The sequence below is a fragment of the Pyxicephalus adspersus genome, chromosome 1 (genome assembly GCF_032062135.1).
Source record: "Pyxicephalus adspersus chromosome 1, UCB_Pads_2.0, whole genome shotgun sequence".
In the NCBI taxonomy this organism is placed as follows: Eukaryota; Metazoa; Chordata; class Amphibia; order Anura; family Pyxicephalidae; genus Pyxicephalus; species Pyxicephalus adspersus.
In genome coordinates this window covers 12,813,274-12,837,368 of record NC_092858.1, presented here as the reverse complement: position 1 = coordinate 12,837,368, position 24,095 = coordinate 12,813,274, and the positions used below count along the sequence as shown (strand labels likewise).

General features: G+C 39.6%; 1 protein-coding gene across 1 annotated transcript in view; it reads right to left on the bottom strand.

Moving 5' to 3' along the window:
* FAT3 (FAT atypical cadherin 3) overlaps positions 1 to 24,095 on the bottom strand; it is a gene marked incomplete in the record, with an annotated part of 408,024 nt that overhangs the window by 319,725 nt on the left and 64,204 nt on the right. Inside the window, 1 exon segment of the mRNA XM_072402567.1 lies at positions 6,414 to 6,493.

Genomic DNA, 24,095 nt, shown 5'->3' with positions numbered 1-24,095 from the left:
GGCTGAAACTGTTATGACAAAATAAAATTTTAGGAGAAATTTGACTTTTTTAATCAAAAGTAAAAAAGGAATAAAAAATGTGTGAAGCTAAGACGGCAAATTCCCATTTAGGAGAAATCTGACTTTAAATTAAGAAATAAAATAACAATAAAAAAATTGTGGAGCTGAATCTCCTTTGACACCGAATCTGCCATTGTTTTTGAAAGAAATTAGATTTGTTTTAATTAAAAATAAAATAACACAAAAATATGTGCCCTTAATTTTTTAAACCAAACCCAAAAAGGCTTGGCACTTTTCTTGCATAGGAAATGGGGCAGTGCGCACGTGGGTGTGTGTCCCCTCTCCAATCCATAAATGGTCCTCTGAAAAAACAAAATCAATTCCAAGTGCTCTTATTCCATTGCTACATCAAGTATTGGTTTGCGTTTATCATATTCCACAAATATCAATTAATTTGCCAACTAATTAAATTTAAACAATATTCTGTGATGGGTGGCAACAATGCTGCACACTTGTCCTGAATTTAGGGCAGGGTTGCCACTCTCATGTAGGATTTGTCTGCTTGCGGTATAGCTGGGTGAGATTATTTTTGCAGGGGTCTGATTGTTAGTATTGAGATTACTGAGTAAAATGTCCGGGGATTGACAGCATTACCTCCTTGGCTGAATCCGTTCCACTGTGATCTGCAGTGTATTGGAGGAGGACACACAAATTAAAAAAAGGATTTGGCTCTTTTGAAGGGAAGGTAAGTATTTTGTTTACCTGTTGAAGATCTGCAGCATTTGGTGTCTGTAAGTATCTGTGTTAGGTCCTTTTGGTTATCCATGTGGTTGGCCTCCCCCAGGCGCATAGCAAACTGCAAAGTCAATGTGCTGTCTGTGTTGCCATTACGCTTCTAGTGGAGGTTTGGTTGTTCATCAAGAGGAGCCAAAGCATCAGTATGCCACAACCCCAATGCAACGATATACAAATGGTTCCCAACTGCTTCCATGGTTTTAATTCTGACATGACCCTAAGTCTTCCAGTCCAGGCCCACAATGTACAGGGATGGAGATTTAATGTTGAAAATGGATGTAGTGCACTGTGAAAGCACATTTGGCCCATGACACAGACATTCTGTTATCTTACTCAACCAGATTGCTATTATAATTTGGGTATAGTTGCTTTTTATGGGATAAGATATTTGCTACAAGACAGGTGCTCTTATTTGTTTAGATGGAAAAAGTATATTGTTTTCCCCCTGGGGGTGGTGTGAGTTGCACTATGTAGGAGCTACAGGTTTATTCAGATTTATATGATTTCAGAGGCTGCTAATTACAATTCACAGGTGAACTTTCTGTTAGCATTGGTGTGACAGCTCTAAGGAAAAACGCTTATCCTGCACGCCGAGTCTGTGATGTATTATTTTTCACATTCCCACACAATAAAAAAAAAATCCTAAATCCTCATAATAAAACAAAACATCGCCATAGCCGAATGCTAATCTTAGACGGATGTATATCTCTTTGTTTAATCCACTGTCTTCAGCGTTCCTATCATCAAAGTTACTACGTCAAGGTCACGTTTAATGTATATACATGATATATAAGGAGAACCGTGCAGGATTATAGCCTCTCGGGTCTGGCTAGGAAGCCATGGTTTTTACATTAACGTGTAGGTTGCAGGAAACAAAAGAATTAATGAGCTGAATTACTTAACCAATTTAAATTATATATTACTTGCATGTGTTTTTGTTCCTTGACTATTTTCCTGTCTTGGCATACTAAGAAGACATAAAAAAAAACCTGGTAATAAAATAAAAAAAAAAGCTGATGAGTTTGTATACTGCCATAAGTAATGTAATACAGTGTCATTAGAACATACTGAAGGATGGAGCATTATCTCATTAAAATTAAAGAACACCTGTCATGTTATAAATGTGGGAGCTGCCACTGATGGCCTCCCGATAAAAATGTCTGCTGCCGGGCTGTATATATTATCTATAGCATGAGTATTGTCCTTTATAATATTGGGGAAAACTTGAAATGCCTTTCAGGTCTTCAGGGAACCGCTTCCATAATGACTATATTCACGGCTCACAGTACATTAGCCTGGTGGTCAGAATTCCTCTTACAGTGATGGTCATTGGAAAGAATGTCACGCCTACAGATCGCCAAAAAGATTATTGGTGTCAACTTAACTGACCAGAAAGGTGCAAATTACTCGTTGCTCAAGGAATTACTAGCAACCTCTGGGGGAACCCTAGTTGAAAAACACTGATCTATAGTTCTCAGTTATAGACCAAGAGCATATAGAGCAAATACTTGTTGGTAATCAGTGGTTAAAAGTGACAACCAAGCCAACAGCATTTTTATAAGAAGCCATCAAACTATACATATCTGTTATGACATATATCCTTTCTAACCCATTACCAATTAAAAATAAATTCCTTTCAACCATTGACCATTTTTTTACCTGACCTGGCTCTCATGTGTATCTTGCTGGCATCTCTTATAACAGTAAACACCAGCGATCAAGCTCTACAACGTAGGCCCAAAAACCAGGAATTTAGTTGTTGCCCCGTGTGGTGCCATCACCATGCCACCAATGAAGACACATGAAAACCCAGCTAATGGACATATAATGAAAAGTGTTCTCATCGCCAAATAGTAAAGTGGACACCTAAAGAAAGACCTTCACACTGTTTAGCGAGGGAGGCCACTTTGCGTTCTATGTCCGAGACTGCTGACCGTAGAATATCATGGGAGGACCTGAGTGATTCAGCAAACCTGGAACAGATCTAGTCCAGGTTTGAAAACATTTGCCAAATAATATCAACTTACTTTTAAGAAATCCATTGCTGATTTGCTATCTTCTCCAGTCTTGGAGAGCTTTATTAATCAGGTCCATTGTGTGAAAGCTTCTCAACTGAAAACAACTCAAATTATGAAGCTGGGATTCAACAACATGAGGGTTTTCTGATTTCAATTGAGTCACTTGGGATGTAATTGACTTGGGTATATCCAATGTTCTATTGGTTCACTAAAAAGAGTATTTAGTATGTGTGGCTGTTTTTTGGCAACCCAACCTTTACTTGCCTTTACAAGTTAACTTCTAAAAAAGGTCTAAAAGATTGACCACAAAAGAAGCAAAAAGTTCAACCTAGGCCACCAGAGCCCTCATAAGTGCTTTGTAGCCTAAAGCTGTCAACATATATTAGATGGTAGCTGTATTATATGCACCAAAATAATGGTATTGCTATAGATTTCATAGCACATAGGTACAACCAGTGCACATACCAACCAGTTTAATTGAACCTTTCCTAGGCAGCTAATATTTTTCTTTGTAGGTTTAAAAGTATTACACTACATACTTAGTATTATAGATAGTGGATATAACATAGCTTTTCTATATTATCCTTGAACTTTCGAGGGCTACATTCAAGATACAGGAATTGAATATACACATGTCAACCATTCTGTTGTTGGTACCCTTGTATCTATCAGGAAAAACCCTATTTAGCTCATTCTTTTTTAACCACTACTAGGTTTCTCTCTATATTTATACCAGCCATTGGCTGCATATTTATTATGGAGAAGGCACAGCTCTATAATTAGTCAGTGAATAAGCAACACTTGAATAAAATGTAACTGCTCTTGAGTTGGATTACCTCAAACACCGGAAAATGTGAAGAATTAAAAACCATTACTTTAGCATTAAAGAGATTATATACAGTTATATCAGGGTGGCTCCGGGGCGTAGGAGAGGAGAGAGGGTGTAAATACTTACATAGCACTTGACTACATAAGAGGTGATGTGAATCACAAGAACTGCTAATCTAGAAGACAGGAGGAATCGGAAGTGTTGCTGGCTGCCAGCAATTTGTCTGCTGTTGAGAATCCAACGCTGTCAGAAGTAAATTTTCTTTATGTGTTTTATGCTTTCCATTTTTCTATTGTTATTGTATTCCTAAATAATTGAGAGCCTCTATAGGGAACACCCGCTTTGTTATAAAAAAAAAATAGACCACCCCCAGTATCTCCTAAATAGATTATAAGAATTTTAGTAATCTCGATTGCAATGTTCCACCTGCACAGAGCATACATTGAATATGTGCAATAATGTCTTGACATTTGAAAGTTATGCCCTCTGAAGACTCAATAATAATGGTACAAGGTGAAGAATGGGTCTTGTTATGTATGTCCAGGAGATCCTTGTATATTGTATTTGAAAGTAGACAGACTAGCAAGATGCCTCCCTCAATTTTGAAGCACAAACAGGGCAAAGAGTCTTTTCTGGTGAGCAATTTTCAGAGATTTCCAACTCATTGGATTTGGCTCATTGGATAGCACTCTTGCCTTTGCAACGGTAGATCCAAGGTTGGAGTCTTGGCCAAGGAGGACAATCTACAAGGTGTTTTTATATTCTCCCCATCTTGGCATTGGTTTCCTCCTACATCCCAAAAACATGCAGTTAGGTATTTGGCTTCCCCTCATTGACTGTGTTAATAAGAAATGACTATAATGTGGCCATTGGATGGTGAGCCCCTTAAGAGACAATTAGTGATATGATTATGACTTTGCAAATTGCTGCGTATTTTGTCAGCGCTATTAGATTTCATGGCATTTTTCATGGTGAGTTTCCGCGCCTGTGTTTGAAAAAAGTATGTTAAAAACGACCACTTACATCCTGTATAGCAGTGGTTCCCAACCTTTTGGAGCTCGCGGACCACTAAATCTATGGACTCCCGGACCGTACATGAAGAAACTTCCCCCGAGTCCTGTGATAATGCAAGAACCCGGCTCAGACCTGCGATGGGAGAGTGGGCGGATTCTGTCCAGAGACACAACCCGACCACTGCCCTGAGCTGTTATCCATACATGGGACATGCTCCGCAGCTCTGACCGGTACACCCCCCCAGTGGGTCTTTCTCCTGACCCCACTGAGGGGGGTGAACCGGCCAAAGGCACTGACCACCGCTGGTATTCGTGCTCTTGCAGCCTTGCTGTCAGACGCCCACGGACCGGGGGTTGGGGACCCCTGCTGTATAGGAAGCCCATGTGTCTGGAAGTGCCTAAAACAAGGACTTGGAATATCAACAAATATTACTTTATTGATATTTATATTAAAGATTTTTATGAGATTTTATTCAGTTTACAATCCAGTAGAAGCATGCAGTGAAGTAAGTAAGTATGTCGCTCTATTGGTACATGGCTACTGATCAACTACACAGCAGCTGCACACCAAAACTATGTTCAGACAGGTAGTTGTTTGAAGATGTACCTTTCACTAAATATCATTATTATTATTATGTATTTATATGGTGCCAACATCATATGCAGCGTTTTACAAAGTCCATTGTCATATTACTAGCTTTCCCTCAAAGGGGTTCACAATCTAATGTGTCTACTATAACCAACGCTTTCTAAGGTCAATTTTTGAGGGAAACCAATTAACCTACCTGAATGTTTTTGGAATGAGCATTGGAACTTGTGATCTAGCCTTGCAAAGGCAAGAGTGCTAGCCACTGGACTTAAGCTGCGTACACACGGCAAATTTTTCTCGCCCGATAATCGGTATCGGCCAATTATCGGGCGAAAATCTGCCGTGTGTACAGTCGGTCGTCGTCCATCGTCCGACGACCGTCCTGGCGGATCCATGGACGATGGACGACGACCGATCCTAATGAAAGGGAAGGGGAGAGCGCGCAGCAGGGTGCCGCTCCGTCGCTCTCCCCCTCCCCTCTCCATAGAGCATGAACGGTGCTGTATGTACAGCATCGTTCATGCATCGTGCAGTCTTTTCTCGTTGGAAAGGATCGTGAAAGATCCTTTCCAACGAGAAAAATTGCAGGTGTGTACGCAGCTTAACTGTGCTGCCTATCATTAAAACAAACAAAATGATTATTAGAAATGATTAGAAGCTCTGTGTAGGTTCTCAGGGTCGATTGGCATTGAACAGCTTCATAGACTTGAATAGGAACACTTTGTAACCACATTAGCATTTCCAAGCAGCTGCAAGCCCTTGCAAAGTGGTTGAAAGTGGTCTGAAGGACAGCAGATAACCCATGACCTTGAGAGAAATTAAACCACATCACAACCACCTTGTGTTCAACAAACACAAAATGAATTGGCATTGCAGTTGAAATTGAGCACCCAGGAACATTTACCAAACGGTTGTCAAACATCTGCTGAATCTGCTCCACTTTGGAGGTACCTCCAGTTCCATCTTTTATAAGGAAGCCACTTTCATTGGCAACTGTCCCAACTTTATAAATCACATTCTCTAAAATAAATATGGCTCATCAAGAAACTCTAAAATATCCCACTGTACACACTTTATACAGGAGGCCCAATATGTGAAGTTCAGAAAGATGTCACATTGGCCGCCAGCCATTAAGCTAATTTGCAAGCTTTTGGCTTTATGATGCTTACCTGCCAAATGTCCGTCTTCAGGGTCAAGCCCTCTGTTCTTAATTTTCCTCGTCCTTGATTTTCTCCAGCATCCGTAAAATCTGCAGTAAAAAAAAATATTAATATGAGATCAAAAAAAGCCATTAAGGTTTGCTTTTAAGAAAAAAGTAAATACAAATACAAGGTCATTGTTCTATAGTTGGCAGCAGAATCTGCAGTTTTGAGTTTATTGTTGTTGTGATCCTTTTACTAAGGTTTCATTGTGAAAATTACAGAAGAAAGATCAAAACTTTTCCTGCTACAACCATACCATGATTGGGGGGTGGACAGATCCAAACCTAGGAAACTCACACAGACCTTGCTTCCAGAAATCTCCGAAATATGGAAGCCAATGACTGATTTCAGTGAACAAAGTAAACCAAAAAACAGAAATATAAAAATAGGGCCGGACATTTTTTACAAAGGAAAAAAAATTGGAAAATGATTGAAGTGTAAAAATATATCAGAAAATGGCCATTTACTTTTTGTTGTATTTTTAATAGGCAATAATTGCCTATTAATAAAAAAAAATGAGCCTAGTAACCTCAAATCTTACCTACCAGGAAGACGATTTTTAGGACGCGATTACTACAATGAAATAAAATGTTCCCTCCAACGCTTTCCAATCATGAAAACCAATAAATATTTATTGTTTCCTACACAAGATTGGCTTGTACCTATACACAGCTTTCTATCTATATAATTTGATGGGGGATGTAGTTCCTCAAGGGTATCAATAAGAAGGCCTCCACAGGTTGCCATGGAGACATAAGCCATGTGATTAGAGTGGAGTTACCACATGACCATTGCCAACAACATAGCAATTTATGTGAGAAGCACTCATGTAATCACCTATGAATTAAAGGTACCATGATGTAATTATTCCTTACTTCACTCCTTTACCTAGTTTCCATGGGAACTCCAAGATACAATCTCAGTTTCTTGACGCCATTTAGTAGTGTTTGCACCTAAATGGCCAACAACTATAGACGTTTTCTTGCATGATGATCAACAACCCCCCATACACTTCTACGAAAGACACACTGAGCAAATGGAGATTTATAATGTGCAGCTAGGACAGAGGTTCTACCTCCAGAGGTTGCTGGGGGTTCCTTGAGCAACGAACACTTTGTGACTTTTAGGTCAGTTTAGCTGACACCAATGAATATTTTGGGTATCTGTAAGGGTGACATTCTTCCCAATGGCTAGCAATTTAATAATTATTCTTCCTACTGACCACCAAGCTAACTTACTGTGAGCTGTGATATAGTAATTATAGCAGGGGCTCCCTGAAGACCTGAAAGTTATTTCAATGGTCCCTCCATGTTAAAAGGTCAAGAAACACTTGTCTAGAAGCTCCTTCCTAGAATGTCTGTGTCTGCAATAGGTGATAATAGTTGGAGGCTTTGGGTCTGCAGGGTATTGAAGGTTGAAATATACGGATGTGGATAAACCATGAAGTTGGATGTGGTGGGTGGTAATTAGTTGGGGATTTAGGGCCACCTTTTTTGGCTATACGTAAGGGTGACACGCTTCCAAATGGCCAACAATGTAAGAGGAATTCTTCTTACTGATCACCAAGCTAATGAACTGTAAACTGTGAATAAAGTATTTATAGCAGAGGTTCCCTGAGAACCCTAACTTTATTTCAAGGGTTCCCCCATATAAAAGTTTGGGAAACATTTACCTAGAAGCTCCCAATTGGGGGCTAGAAGCATCAGAGTGGGGGGGCTTTAGGTCTGCAGGGTTTTAAAGGGTTCTTATAGGGTTCTATATTGCTGTCCAGTGAGAAGAATGCCACCCTTACAGATAGCTAAACAAAATCATTGGTGTCTCCTAAACTGACCTGAGAGCCACAGACTTTTCATTGCTCTAGGAACCCCCAGGAATGTCCAGAGGAACCAGAGGTGAATCCTGGATGAGAAACGCTTGTCTACCAGGACCTCAGTGGCAACACACAAGAGGTGCCTGACCCTAACATGGTTTAAACATTTTATTGTGTGTGTTAGGTTTAATTTTAATGCAACTTCAAAATTTATTAAATATATATAATATGTTTTTTGATATGATATCAACATGTTGAAGATTTTGCTAACATATACTATAATGATATCTCCAATTTTGAGCAAATATTAAAAAGAAGGTTCTTTTTCCTGTACTTTTTCAAATTATAAAAAATCTGCACTGGGCCTTTGCCATGCGATCAATTTAGATCCAAACAGTGATCAGTGTAGCTTTTCTTTAAAATGAGAAAAAGAATATCGTATCCAATGCTCATTAATATTAACGAGATATAAACAAAGTGATACTTAGCCCCTTCCATATATTTTTTTTCAACCACCAGATTACAGTTATCAGAAATTAACTCAGCCAAATATTTTTTTAAGGAAGACAAGTAGCAGTCAATCCTGCATTGTGTAGATAATTGATCATTATACTTGTATTACTCTGGGCCAGAAGACTGATCTTATAATTAACTGGGACTCGGCTCCTAATTAGGATATTTGTTATTCATGTTTGGCAGGAAGAATCAAGTACATAGAAATTAACATAATTCCTCTACCTAAAAAAAAAATCCTTGTTGTAGATTTGAACTTATGAATAATAATCAGAGAGAGACATCAAGGGAACACTTGATGAGAGGGAAATATGCTTCTGATTTGTGGAGTGCTGGTATATGGAGCTAATGAGAAACAGAGCTGTTATTGTTGACCTTATCCCACCTGTCATCACAGTTACGACCCCAGGACTAAATTCTTTCTTGCAAGTCAAATGTCAAAGTATTTGTTACATCTGTAGGTGCGCTGGCAGGAAAGAAGACTGTGGGATGACCAGTTGCCTGCTGGTGTGTTGCTGGATACTTTTAACACAGGCAGACCACAGGCTGTGTTTCACGCTTAGCTCGAAGTTCAAGTCCTGGTGATAAATGAATTTATCACCAGGCTTCTGGTCTTTCCATTAATCCCAAAATATCCAGGTCTTCAAAGCCCCCATTTATGTAACCCTAACACCTAACTTCATTATTTTACACATGAAGAGGTTTACCCTCTCTGAATTCAGCCACTCTTCCTTCATTTAACCGAACTAAAAACATTCACTATCTGTACTTTTCTCCACATTCAACACACTACTATAAACCAACCACATCTTACTTCCATCCCAGTCAATGCCCTTAGAAATCCCCGACCAATATAACCACCTACCAAATCCAACTTGTTATCCCTCTTCAATCCTGCAGACCTAAAGCCTCCACCTAAATGCCACCTACTACATCCAACTTCATGGTTAACAATCTTGCAGGCGCTGAATCCCCAACCAATGACTACCTACCACATACAACCACTTCAATCTTCAAAATCCTGCAGACCAAAAACTCACAACCGATACCACCTATTGCATCGAACTACATCATTCACAGACTTGTAAGCCCTAAACTCCCAACCAATGACCTCCTACCATGTCCAAATGCTTCATTATCTATAACCTTGTAGTCCTAAAGCCCCCAGTTAATATACACCTACCACATAAACCTCCTTCACCAAGCACTCTACAGAATTAAATACTGCAACCAATTCCACCTACCACATCCACCTTCATAATTCACAAGCCTGCAAGTTATAAATCCCCAACAAGTGACCACCTACCAAATCTAACTCCTTCACTAAGCACTCTACAGAACTAAATACCCAAAACACTAACCACCTACCGCATCTAACTTCATGGTTCACAACTCTGAAGGCCCTAAACCCCTAACAAGTGAACACCAAACACATTTGACTTCTTCATCCAATACACCTCTGCAAATCTAAAACCACTAACTGTTATCCACCTACTATATCCAACGTCTTTACCAAGCACTCTGCAGAACTAAATACCACAACCAATCCCACTTAGCCACGTCCATGGATCACAACCCTGCAAGCCCTAGATCCCCAACAAGTGACTAACCACCTACCACATCCAACTGCTTCATCAGTCATATTCCTGCAGACCTAAAACCCCTAACTGATATCCACCCTACAACCGATCCAAATTCTACTTTCACATTCAACAAATCAACATCTACCACATCCAACTCATTTATCGTCTACAACGCACTGACACTAATAAGCAATTTTCTGGGATGTAGCGAGTACGGGGACAACCTCACCTTATTTTTCATCACCCTACCTCTTCCTTCCCATAACCCTGCCATTCCCTTCCACTACCTGCAACATTAAATGGCCCATCAATTAGGTGAACGCTAATGGTCCATGAGGTTTTAGGCCTCAAAGAACATAAAATGCAGCAATGCAGCCCTAGGGGCCTTTTTAAGAAGGTGGCACCAGCATGGGATGTTCCTGCTTTACTGTTGACATGAACCTCAATATAAATGAACAGTGTTCCAACATAACATTTTGCTTCTAGACAATATTCTGAAGCTTGGAACAGTCTAAAACTTAACAATAAGGGTCACAATGATTAAACTTTCTTTTCAGCTCACATAAAGTGACAAGGGTGTTGCAATTCTGGCTGGAGCAGCTGATACAAACATTTTTTATCTAGAAAAACCACAGCTATAGACTGGTAAGCTACAATATATTAAGTGTTTAGTTTTGGGGTTTGGATATACGTACATTGATACCGACTTATTTATGCAATGGCCCTGATTTATTAAAGTTCTCTAAGGCTGGGGAGAATACACTTTGATCAGTGAAGCTGGGTGATCCAGCAAACCTGGAATGGATCTGGTCCCCAACAAGTGACTAACCACCTACCACATCCAACTGCTTCATCAGTCATATTCCTGCAGACCTAAAACCCCTAACTGATATCCACCCTACAACCAATATCCACATTCTACTTTCACATTCAACAAATCAACATCTACCACATCCTCATTTATCGTCCACAACGCACTGACACTAATAAGCAATTTTCTGGGATGTAGCGAGTACGGAGACAACCTCACCTTATTTTTCATCACCCTACCGCTTCCTTCCCATAACCCTGCCATTCCCTTCCACTACCTGCAACAATAAATGTCAGTACATGCAACCCCATCAATTAAGTGAACACTAATGGTCCATGAGGTTTTAGGCCTCAAAGAACATAAAATGCAGCAATGCAGCCCTAGGGGCCTTTTTAAGAAGGTGGCTCCAGCCTGGGACTTGTTCCTGCTTTACTGTTGACATGAACCTCAATATAGATGAACAGGGTTCCAACATAACATTACTTCTAGACAATATTATGAAGCTTGGAACAGTCTAAAACTTAACAATAAGGGTCACGATGATTAATAAACTTTCTTTTCGGCTCACATAGTGACAAGGGTGTTGCAATTCTGGCTGGAGCAGCTGATACAAACATTTTTTATCTAGAAAAACCACAGCAATAGACTGGTAAGCTGCAATATAATAAATGTTTAGTTTGGGGTTTGGATTAACATACATTGATACCGACTTATTTATACAATGGCCCTGATTTATTAAAGTTCTCTAAGGCTGGGGAGAATACACTTTGATCAGTGAAGCTGGGTGATCCAGCAAACCTGAAATGGATCTGGTCCAGGATTCAAGACATTTGCTAGCAAATAGCAAATGATTTTAGGAAATCCAGGTTTTGTAGATTACCCAGCTTCACAGAAGAAAGTGTATTCTCTCCGGCCTTGGAGAGCTTTAGTAAATCAGGGCCAGTGAGTGTTCCTCCTCCTTAGCAAAACAGCTGTATAAAAAATATTTAGTTTTATAGGACTGCCCCCTGCTAGATGCAAGTGGTAAATATACCATTTCCATATACAGTATACACACCTATGCACACACCGTGTGTTATTTAGGAATGTTTTTTATTGCACATATAAAATTCAATTCAGTGTTCACTGGGGGCATTAAAAACCCTTTCAATGACAGTCAATTGATCAGTCCTTTAAATATCTAAATATCTCTAGCCATACCCATCCACAAAAAAACAATTTCTCCTCCAGGGGAAGAGAGAGAGCAGCCACTGATTTACTGTTTATTGCCCAGCCCTTCGGATGGAAGCCAGCTAAATCTTCTTAACACCATTAAAAAAAAAGGAGAAAGTTCCCCACAATGGTTTATGGCAATTGAGCAAATGAAAAGCAGTGTAGATTTGCTGATGGAAGCACATTAAAAATGCTGTTATTCTTTTCTCCCAATGTTCTGTTAGAAAAAGAGACAAATGTAATATACTTGACTTTTGCCCTTTCTAAGAAGTCAGTATATGGAGGTGATAACATTTTTGGAGCTGAATATAGCAAAGCCAGGAAAGAACACAGCTCTGTGTGTAAGACACGTACGGGGTTATTGCAAGAGCAAAATGTTCCAACCTACAGCAACAAATCACATACTCGTATAATATTTATGTCAGACTACAGTGTTTTGAAATCTGATTGGTTGCAAAGTGATCCTACTGCCAGTGATGTTTAACTTATCGAACCATAAAATGTATGATGTCCACGGGTTCCTCTTTACATGACCATACCATGGCCAATATTGTCAATCCAATGTGTGGCATCACCAATAGTTTATGCACAGCAGTACAGTATGTATCATATATCTACAATGGAAAAATGCATTCATATTCCTATTGAATTCATATGGATAATGCAATAATTAAAATGTCACAGGTCTCATTACTGTGCTTTTTATAACTCAAGAACAAAGAACGTGTATTAGCACACAAAAATGGGTGTTAGTGCATGCAAGAGAAAGTACGCAATAACACAGTATAGATGGGCATTACTGCAAGGATATACAGGTGATAATTATCTCACCATTAAACAAAGATAAATATATAAATGTATATGATTTTTACCCACTTTCCCTGCTGGATTCAATGCAACAGCAGGGGCTAAAACACACCAAGGTGGGTGAGAAAACCTAAATCCTTTAAGTGACGTTAGTAATGATGGCATAGAAATCTCAAAGCTGGAGAATTCAAATGCAGGTATCAGAAATTCCAGCTCATTAGATTCCATATTTAACCAAACCATTTTCAGTGAACCAGTTATCTATTTGTTTCACCTGTGACAGCCATGCACTGGTAATAGCTAGAAATGGTCAATGAGATGCAAAATGTGCAAAAAAAAAATGACTTTTCTATGCAAATAGCATAGAACTTGCATTGACTTGAAAATGGTCCAGCAGCTACAGAGATTGATTGGCACAATTTCAATTCCGTGCTATTTGCATTTATTGATCATCTCGATTGATAGCTTTTGATACCACAGTTTTAGGCTATGTACACACCAGATTTTTGTTAGAAACGATCTTTCACAAACGACTGGAAAATGAATGAATGAGCACTGTTCTGTTCTATGGAGAGGGCAGGGGAGAGAACGAGTGAGCAGCACGCTGCTGTGCTCTACTTACTTCACTTCTATTGTGGTGGTTCATCCTCTGCTGCTCGTGGATCCACCAGGACGGATTCATGAACTACGTCTGACGGCCTCTGTACACATGTCATATTGTCGTCCGAGATAGGCCCTGCAGCTCGTATCTGCCGAGAATTATCTGACGTGTGTATGTAGCCTTAGACTCTGCCTTCCGAGTGGCTGTTGTTGGCCCACAGAGCTTTATATATAACATTTGTTTGCTCAACGCAGTCATATAAAGGCTTCACTACAAACATTGCCAATTTCCTTGGCTTGATCAATGTTTTTTTTATCCATGCTAAACACCAATATGATGAGGATAAAAACAGCATGGTAGGCACTGATAACTGTTGGTATATTAGAATACAACTAAAAGCTCCTGTATGATTATCTAAGTAGCAATTCAATCATCTACGCAATGCATAAACAAGTAAATTTCAAAATTTCCATTCTTTCCATGACTGATCCAAGTCTTCATTTATTTGTGTCTCACATACTTTCCCCCAGACACTGCATATCATAGTAGTGGGATTTCAGTTCTGTCAATCCAGAAAGCAGTGGGCAGGACTACAGTCTCAGTGACAATGCTGACCACCACACCAGTGGAGGACATAGCCAACAATAGTCCTCTGCGGAGAACTGGTGTGGGGCCCCCTTTTTGTTTTAGGAAAAAGTTGGATGATTTTCTAAAAGCAGAGAAGATAACTGGGGATTAAAGTTTTAAATTAACATACCAGAGACTGTCGATCCAGATAACATCCGATTGCCTCATGGAATCAGGAAGTAATTTATTTCCCCGGTTGGAGCAAATTGTACCAGGGTTTTTTTGCCTTCCTCTGGATCAACTATATCTATAGAGTTTTATATCTGGTATATGTTTATTTCCCTAGTGGTTGAACTATATATTATATATATATATATATTATATATATATATATATATATTATATATAGTATAGTTTTTTTCAACCTGACTATGTAACTATAGATTAAAGAACAGATCTCGATAAAAATACATAAAGCATGCAGGATTTAAGTCGGAATGTACATGCTTCAGATATTTCAACAATATTTTCTTATTACAGAGTGTGTTGTCTACTCTGTGTGCCGGACCTTGCTCTTTCATTTAATGTAAATGGCACCTCAGAACAACCCATTGCTTTGCACTACAAAATACCTACCAATTCAGTGTTTTCCCCAAAATGCACCACCTGGCATTTTTCAGTGACCCTCACGGCTGTTTTGGAGTTACTGATGAGTTGGGTCACAATACAGGGGCTGCCACCCACCTACAATTTATTACCACCCAGCTTAAAAAAAATTCTGCAAGTGCTGCACTGCAAAAAATTTTAAGCCATTGCAGTTCATTGCTAGCCCATTCATATCTGCATGGAGTTTGTATGTTCTGTGTTTGCATGGCTTTCTTCTTGCATATGTGACATGACTGTAACAAGGTCTTTTGAGCTCCTCTGAAAAAGGACATTAAGGTTCCTCCTATATAGCACAGCAGAAGATATCAGCACTCTATAAATGTATAAATAAATAAAATGTGTCTTTAATTACATCAAATCTTATAAGACGCAGCTCTGTGCTGTAATATGGCGATGTGGCTGTATATAAACTCAGCAAGGATTTCCTCTGCTTTTACAAGGAGGAGACAGAGTTCTCACAATGGGACACTGATACTGTTTAAGTTGAAAGTTAATAAAGAAAACAGCTGTCTGTACAGGAGGTCAGATATAAGTCCAGAGACAAGTGGAATTACAGCTCACTGAGGCCGTCCTGGAATGTTTATGGGTGTGTATCTGTAGAGGATGAAAAATGAAGCTCCATACAATAAACCAAGGGAACAGGATTCACCGGACCTCATGCTATTCTATGGAATCTATTATCTTTTTATATTATCTTGGGATTTGCCTGTTATATGGAAGGATATTGATATATATATTTTCCTTTGGTTTCTGCAGGGGTATCTGGATTGTTTCTAGAGTCTTTATTTTGCAAGGGTTGGCTATAGGAGTGTGAGATCCCCAGGCCCATGAACTTATGGAAACTAAGCTGAACTTTTATACCTACTTATAATTTACCATCTGTGTTCTCATGTTTCATGTGAAGGACAGGGCAACATTTTCCTTCCATCATACTTTTTTTTCCCTAGAAGCAGCAGACAATATGAAGCTTTTTTTATAAAACCTAAAAACATTGTTCTGAAGTTTGCCCAATTTATAAATTGTGGATTATTACTACCTATACTATTACTTATTATTAGTCAATAATACTTATTGGCTTATACTATTATTTATGAAGTCCTGACTTATTACAAAGTCCATTGTCATATTACTAGCTGTCCCTAAAAGGGGCTCACAACCTAATGTCCCTACCATAGTCATATGTCATTAACAGAGAATAAGGACAATTTTTGCAGGGAAGTAAATTAACCTAACTGCATGTTTTTGGGGATATGTGAGGAAACCCATGCAAACATAGGGAGAACATTTTTCAGGAAGTGTTTCCTGATAGGAACAACCCTAGACCATGCCTGAGTAATGTATGTAGCAATGGCACCCCAGGGACAGCATTGGAAGACAGGAACAGGAATTACCCCGGGAAAGTTAACACATCATTAATTTATTGAAAACTGCAGAGTTTATAATGTTAATAAATACTTTTGGAAAAACGTTAAAACATAAATGAGAGGCAGCTATTGGATTTACATTACGTTAAGTTTTACAAGATGGAAATATGGTCCGCATCCAAGACTAGTATCCGCAGAGCACTGCGGTAGGAGCCACAGTCTTTTATTAATAGAAAATGCAGAAAGTTTTGAAGTTGAAGTGATATCCTTTACCTGGCTAACTCAACTTAATATAGATGCAAGCTTTCGGAAAGGCTTAGATCCATTCTTCAGACTTTATATAGTTCAATTGTATATAAAACCTGAAGAAGGGATCTAAGCCTTCCTGTAAGCTTGCATTTTTATTAACTTGAGTTTGCTAATAAAGGAGATCACTTCAACAGACCAACGTGGTACAATACTCAACTATTACAATAAAAACAATAGATATGACTGTTAGAGGCATGGAGACCTCATAAAACTTAAAAAGATCTAAAGACACCTTTTTTTTTTTCGTTTTATTTAGAAGGTTAGGAACTTCATCACATTTTATTGCTGTATGTGTCCAGGGGAAACTCACCCTCTCTTTGTGTCCTGAAGACTAAAAGTTTGAGTTGCCAACAAAACTGCAATAGAAGTGAAATCTTTCAATGGGAGGACATTTCCCTTTACATTCATATCATAGAGCATATATGTGGATATGTATTGGTGATTTGTATTATTCCATATGTTTCAAGTAAAACTTAACCATTTCCCTCTCCATGAAGCCCTACCAAGGCAACATTCTTCTGCCTTGTCCAGTGGTGTTACCAAACGCCTGAGCAGTGCTTATTTAACATTGTGTGAGTGCCCATTAGTTCTGGAGTACTTTGAGCAATGGGTTCACTAGAAAATATATAGATGTTACCAATCCTATTATGGAAATGTGCCGCTATGTACACATGCGTATATGACTCTATGCACACCCACAGCCCTATGCAAAAGTGGGCAGTAGCAGGCAAACACAGCTATATGCACAGGTGATGTGTGCACAAGTACCATTCGCCAACCTAGAAACCATTTTTAATCTCTTCAGCCCAAGGCTCTGGTTTCTGAATCCTCAGCGTGTTACTCATGGCTTTACCCAGCTGCATTCTTCTTAATTCACTTTCTGGATATCTGACCTCGGCGTGATCTCAACCTGCTTCCTGTCTTGCACCGACTTTGGACTGTCTAGACCTTGATTCTCGCTAGCCTTCTGCCCTGATCTTGGACTGTCTTGACCATGATTTTTACCAGCCGCCTGTCCTGACCTTGGGCTGTCTTACCTGTGAAGTTTGCCAGCTGTCTGCCCTGACCTCTTGATGTTGATCCACGCTAGCTACCCACGCAAACCCTGGCCTGACATTATACACACCTTACATGAACTCTAGCCTACCACGTACCTGATCTCTGCCAGTCCCTACAAAGCCATCTGTTCCACTCATCCCAGGTACGGAAAGTTTGTGGGCCAGCACCAAAATAGTCTGGTGGCCAATAGGGTTACCCCTTGAGAGGTACTGTGGTGAAGACCAGGAGACATTTAGACTCTGCACCTTGGTAATTCGGTGCCACCTGCCAGGGGGCATAGGCATATTGGCAGAATAATAGAGTATTATTGTGTCCAAATAAGACTGCTGGTGCCGAACTGAGAAGGAAGCCAAAGATATTGCTGGAGTGGGATTAGTAGAACTTTTTTTTTCTTGTTTTAAACAGAGGACCAAAATAGGAGCAAGCCGGATATTATCTTCTTTCAACTGTAATTGATTTTGTGTGGGAATGTGAAATAGATGGAACCCCCTGTCTCCATGTGTCCTAGCAAAGATAATATTGTTGAAGTCTGTTTTCGTAACGTGGTGTTAGTAACCCTAATAGTCCCTGTAGTTCTTGTTAATAGTTGCTAGATCGTGGCAGCCTCATCTTGTAAAAAGGTGTCAATGGATTTCCTGCCTGATGGATTTCTTAGGTATAGTACATTCTAGAAAAGTTCTCTCATCGCTGTTCAGAAATAGAAGGGCTTTTCCAGATTTTGGCAATTCTACTTCTTGTAGACATACAAATGTTAGTAATCAGTTTATATGTATGTTATTCAGGCTGGGGACTTTCCTAGCTCAGTGTTGTCCATAAATATTTTTATGGTGAATAGTAAAAACTCCATTGATATTTATTCATATCATAATATTTATTCATATTTTTTCGGTGACCCATTGGGGAGATTTCCTTTCAAAGGACACTGCAAAAAATTAAAAGAAATCTCTTCTTAATAAGGGAATTCACAGTGCAACACTTTCTACTACCAATGTGTGTTAAGCCGTGCTACGTTAGACTGCTCATTCAACACCTAATGGCATCACATTGCCCCAACGTATGTCCAATATACAAGCATGAATTGTGGTGGCATATGTGAACGCTAGTATCAATATGTTTGTGGTGATAAGAATTTGTTGTCCTGAAGGACTTAGATTGCCATCCCTGAGTAGTTGTATCAAAAAAAGACTTTTATTAATTAAATGTCTTTTATTGATTCTATTGAATGTTACAACAATGCAGGTAAGGGAATGGGCCCTGAAAGTATTTTTACTGGCATCCTAACAAAAGTGTTCCCTTTATTTTATATTTTATTGACAATCCAAATTTTTGATTCTTATTTTTCATTTAGGAGGTGAAGAAAGGCAACACAAGACACCAACCAATTGCACTAAAATGTACAAAATAATATTATTAACTAGTATTTATATAGCACAGACATATTGCCCAGCTCATAAACATATCACTGGCTGTTCCTCAAAGGGCTCACAATCTAATGTCCCTACCATAAGTCATATGTAATTGTTTAGGGTCATTTTTGGGGGGAAGCCAATTAACCTAACTGCATGGTTGTGGAATGAAGCAGGAAACTCATGCAAACACCAGAAGTATCATGCAAACTCCATGCAAATAATGCCCTGGCAGAGATTCGGACCTGGGTCCCAGCGCTGCAAAGCCCAAAGTGTTAAACTCTGAGCCACCATGCTGCCCATTCAAATGAGTTGGTTTAGGAGAAAACATGTAACATAGAGAAGAACTCATCATTCTGCTATTTTTTATGTATTTCTCTTACATGTTTCTTCCGTCATTGTCTATTTACAAGGTAGGGGTAAAAGGAGACCTGTATCTGTTATGGCACAGCAACCAGGTCTCTTCTTCTACTATATAGATCAGCCTTTCTCAGCGTTTGTTTCACATAGGGAAACCCTTGGAATAACTTTCAGATCTTCAGGGAACCCCTATAATTTCTATATCCACAGCTCACAGTATATTAGTCTGGTGGTCAGTAGGTAGAATGTATCCTACATTGCTGGCCATTGGAAATAATGTAACCCTTACAGATAGCCAAATAGATCATTGGTGTTGGTTAAAATTCCCTTTAGTTAACACCTCTGGAGGAACCCTGGTTGAAAAACACTGATATGGTGCTGTGTAACATCTTAAAACATTTTGGGCAGAAATTACTACAGGTAGTCCCCAGGTTAAGGACATCTGACATACGGACGACTCCTACATATGAACAAACAGGGCTTCCCTGCTCGCTCCTGTGTAGTGTTGGTGTTCGAATTGAGGGTGGCCTTATATTCGACCCGAATATGGCTGTTCGAATTTGGATAGACCCGACCCGAAAAACACATTTTTTAAACTAACTTTTTTACAGGTTTTCCCACAACGACATGATTCCTGCGGCTGTGCAGACGTGGTAATCCTCCTGTCATTGCGGGATCTCCAGGGACTATAAGTGATGAATGGGGACTTGTCCCCATTCATTATTATCATACAGTATTTATATAGCACCATCATGTTACGCAGTGCTGTACAAAGTCTATAGTCACTAATTGTCCCTCAAAGGGGCTCACAATCTAATGTCCCAACCATAGTTATATGTCATTTATACAGTCTAAGGCCAATTTTGAGGGGAAGCCAATTAACCTAACTGCATGATTTTGGGATCTGCGAGGAAACCGGAGTACCCAGAGGAAACTCACGAAGACACCGGGAGAACCTGCAAACTCAATGCAGATAGTGTCCTGGCCGAGATCCAAACCGGGGACCTAGTGCTGCAAAGGACAAAGTGCTACTCCTGAGTCACGGTGACGTCACGTGGGAAACTGAAATGCAGATGACCTCTGCAGTTCCACTATGATGTCTGGGCACTACAGGTGATGAATAGGGACTTGTCCCCATTCATCATCTGTAGTGCCCTGTTCTCTTGGATAGAGAAACTCTCTCCAAGGATACATAGTACAGCGCTGCAACAGCAACCGCTGTTGCCGCTCTGTGCTTCTACTATGTATCCTTGGATAGAGTTTCTCTATCCAAGAGAACAGGGCACTACAGATGATGAATGGGGACAAGTCCCTATTCATCACCTGTAGTGCCCAGACATCATAGTGGAACTGCAGAGGTCATCTGCATTTCAGTTTCCCATGTGATGTGTATCCTTGGATAAACTATCAATTGCTGTTGCAGTGCTGTACTATGTGTTGTGGGATAGAGAAACTGCATCCAACAATACATACAACTGTTAAAGGGCTGCAAGAGCAATCTGATTGCTCTTGCAGCCCTTAAAAGACCCTTAAAAAAACAAAATTCTCGCGCCATTGACTTCAATAGTGTTTGAATTCGACATTTGGTCACCCGGATAATTTCTCACGTTTCGATCGAATAGCTGTCAAATTGAATAGTGAGATATTCGACCAACACTACCGTTGCAGGGCAGAGGCTTGGCGGGGCGGTTTGCATGATTTGCAGAAGAAAGCTTTTGCTACACAAAGCTGAGGTTGTGGGTGATCTTAGGGGGTGAGCTATTTCTGCAGCTTCTTGTAACTCTTTAATGACCAAGAAAACTATGCAGTTGTTTCTTTTTGCATATCAAAGCACAGCTTGCTCCAGAAGTTAATGAATGTTTAGGCTCCATAAAAATTTTTTTTTTTTGCTTGTGATTACCTCACAGTGAGTATTTTATTCAGTAACTGACACCACGCTGCGTAATAATATGGTGAGACAAACATCTGTCCTAATTGCATTTATTAAAACATTGTAACTGTTCCGACTTACATACAAATTCAAGTTAAGGACAAACGCACAGTCCCTCTCTCGTGTGTAACCCGGGGACTTAACTGTATTCTTTGCCTCCCTTTATATATTTTTTGGCATATTTAGCTGTTTGGCTGGAGTTCTGCTTTACTATATAACATTAGATTATTGTAGGTATTTTAGATCTGTCTGCATTACTCTTTAAATGTAGAATTCCTAGCAGATCCTTCCATGAAAAGGGAATGGTGGTTCATATACAAATCCTAAACCAGCCACAACCTAGATCTGTTAAACCACTTTCTTCTCAGATTACGAGAACTTGATTATCCATCCGTCTACTGCCGGCAAAAAAACAAGAGCCTGGAAAACCATATCTAAGAAGACTAATTAAACACACTCAAGCAATTATGTTAAGACATAAAACAAACCGTTCAATTTCAGCAATTACACTTTAAACAAAGAGACGTAATTCAGCAATATACATGATGTTTGGTGGAAAGACGATTGGCTGATTCTGCTACATATAACGGCAGAATATAAATGAAGGGTTTAGCGGGGACATAAAGCTATTTGAATACCGTCATTTCATAAAGATGTATGGTACAAGCAGGAATATTTAATGATGCAATGCAAAATACTGTTACTATAGGCTCTGTACAAAAATGCTATGACCCAAGGCAAAACATTAGTTTATTAATTTTCCTTCTGATTGAAGTAAACCTAAATTACTTACTAGGGGCTCATGTGCTCTCCACTCACATAATAAATATTTCTGTAATTAAAACCAAACTCCAGTTGAAATAAAAAAAAAAATTACCCAACAGTTATTAAAACAAAAAATATTTTGCATTTACTGGCACCATCCCAGACAATACCACGGCACCAATCATTGTTATTCAACCCACTGCCTCCTAGGTGCCCTGGGTGTCAAGAACACGCCCCCTGGCGGTTTAAATCACATTGGATCTGATTTAGTTCTGAAGTTCCCCAAGACTGGAGAAGATAGACCATCATGGGAGAACATGGACTGGATCTGGTCCAAAATTGAAAACATTTGCCAAGTAATAGCAAATGGTTTTAGGAAGCCCATTCTAGGTTTGGTGGATCACCCAAGTTTACCCATGATAGTCTATCTCAGTGTTTCTCAAATAGGATTCCATGGAGCCTTGAGGTTCCTCCAGAAGTTGCTAGGGATTGTTTGAGCAGGTCCCTCATCACAGACACCAATGATCTTTATGGCTATCTACAGGGGCCACATTCTTCCCAATGGTCAGCAATGTAAGAGGCATTCTTCCTAATGACCACCATACTAATATACTGTAAGCTGTGGATATAGTAATTATACCAGTAGTTCCCTGAGGGTCTGAAAGTTTTTTTAGGGTTTCCCCCATGTTATTAACTTTGAGAAGCACTGAATTATACCATGCAGCGGTACACTTAACCCATCTGATAGACCGGTGTAGGCACAGAGATCTTAAAGGCTGGATCCAACTAGAACATACTATGTCCCCAGTACCTATACACCTACTAGTATGGTCACCGCCTAACACAATTGCCCAAGTTAGAAAGCATGCTCTTTAGGGGAGACCATACGGGTGGTTACTACATTTTTCTGTGACTCTAGGGCTGAGCTTTATCCATCCCCGATGTCTCCCATACTGGGTCATCCAACATTCTCACCTAGTTTCACAGACCCCATCTTTCACAACTGGGGACAGTTGGGAATTGAACAGATTAGGCATTTTATTTCCTCGGGTGAATGGGCATCAGGGGGACAGTTGCAGAATGAGTATTCTCTGCCCACTCTTGGTTCTAGGAGAACATTGCAACTCATGCACGTTTTAGCTTCTCTACCCGCCCTGAAGCAAATTAATAGATCTCTTACGACACTGGAGCAAACTTGTATTCCTGAGGGTCCGGTACAAGGTACCTTATCACACTCTTACCAGCTATTATTGCCACAATTTTCTGGGCATACACCCAGGTATTTGGTGGGATGGGAGAGAGCTGCAACTGTCCTTCTCGGATCAGCAAACAGAGCAACTACTTTACTTTGGCCATAAGGCATCTATTAGTAATCAGTACCAAGAAACCAATTTTAAAATACTCAGGAGATGGTACAAAATGCCAGTGGTTCTGGCTAAAATGTACCCTAATGTTAGCTCTCTCTGCTGGCGATGTCAAAAGGCCCAGGGTACGTTAATACACAAATTCTGGAACTGCCCACTCCTAAAGGTTGCAGATATCATAAGAAATCTGATGGAAGTATCCATTCACGATGGGCTAGAGCTGGTTCTGCTCCACATCTCCACCATGTCCAGGAAAAAGTACTGATCCCCCCCATTACGCCATTTAATTAATGCTGCAAAAATGTGTATTCCTGCTTTGCGGAAACAAACAGAACCACAGATTATCAAATAGTGATAAATAGAGTGAATGATATTAGAGCTATGGAAGATTTATTGCCAAATGACGAAACATCAAAAGTCAAAAACATATGCACATGGTTCTATTGGGAACAGTTTATTTGGTCAGCAGAATATCTTGCATGTCAGCAATAGACGTACCCTACCTAGTCTTTTGGATGTTGT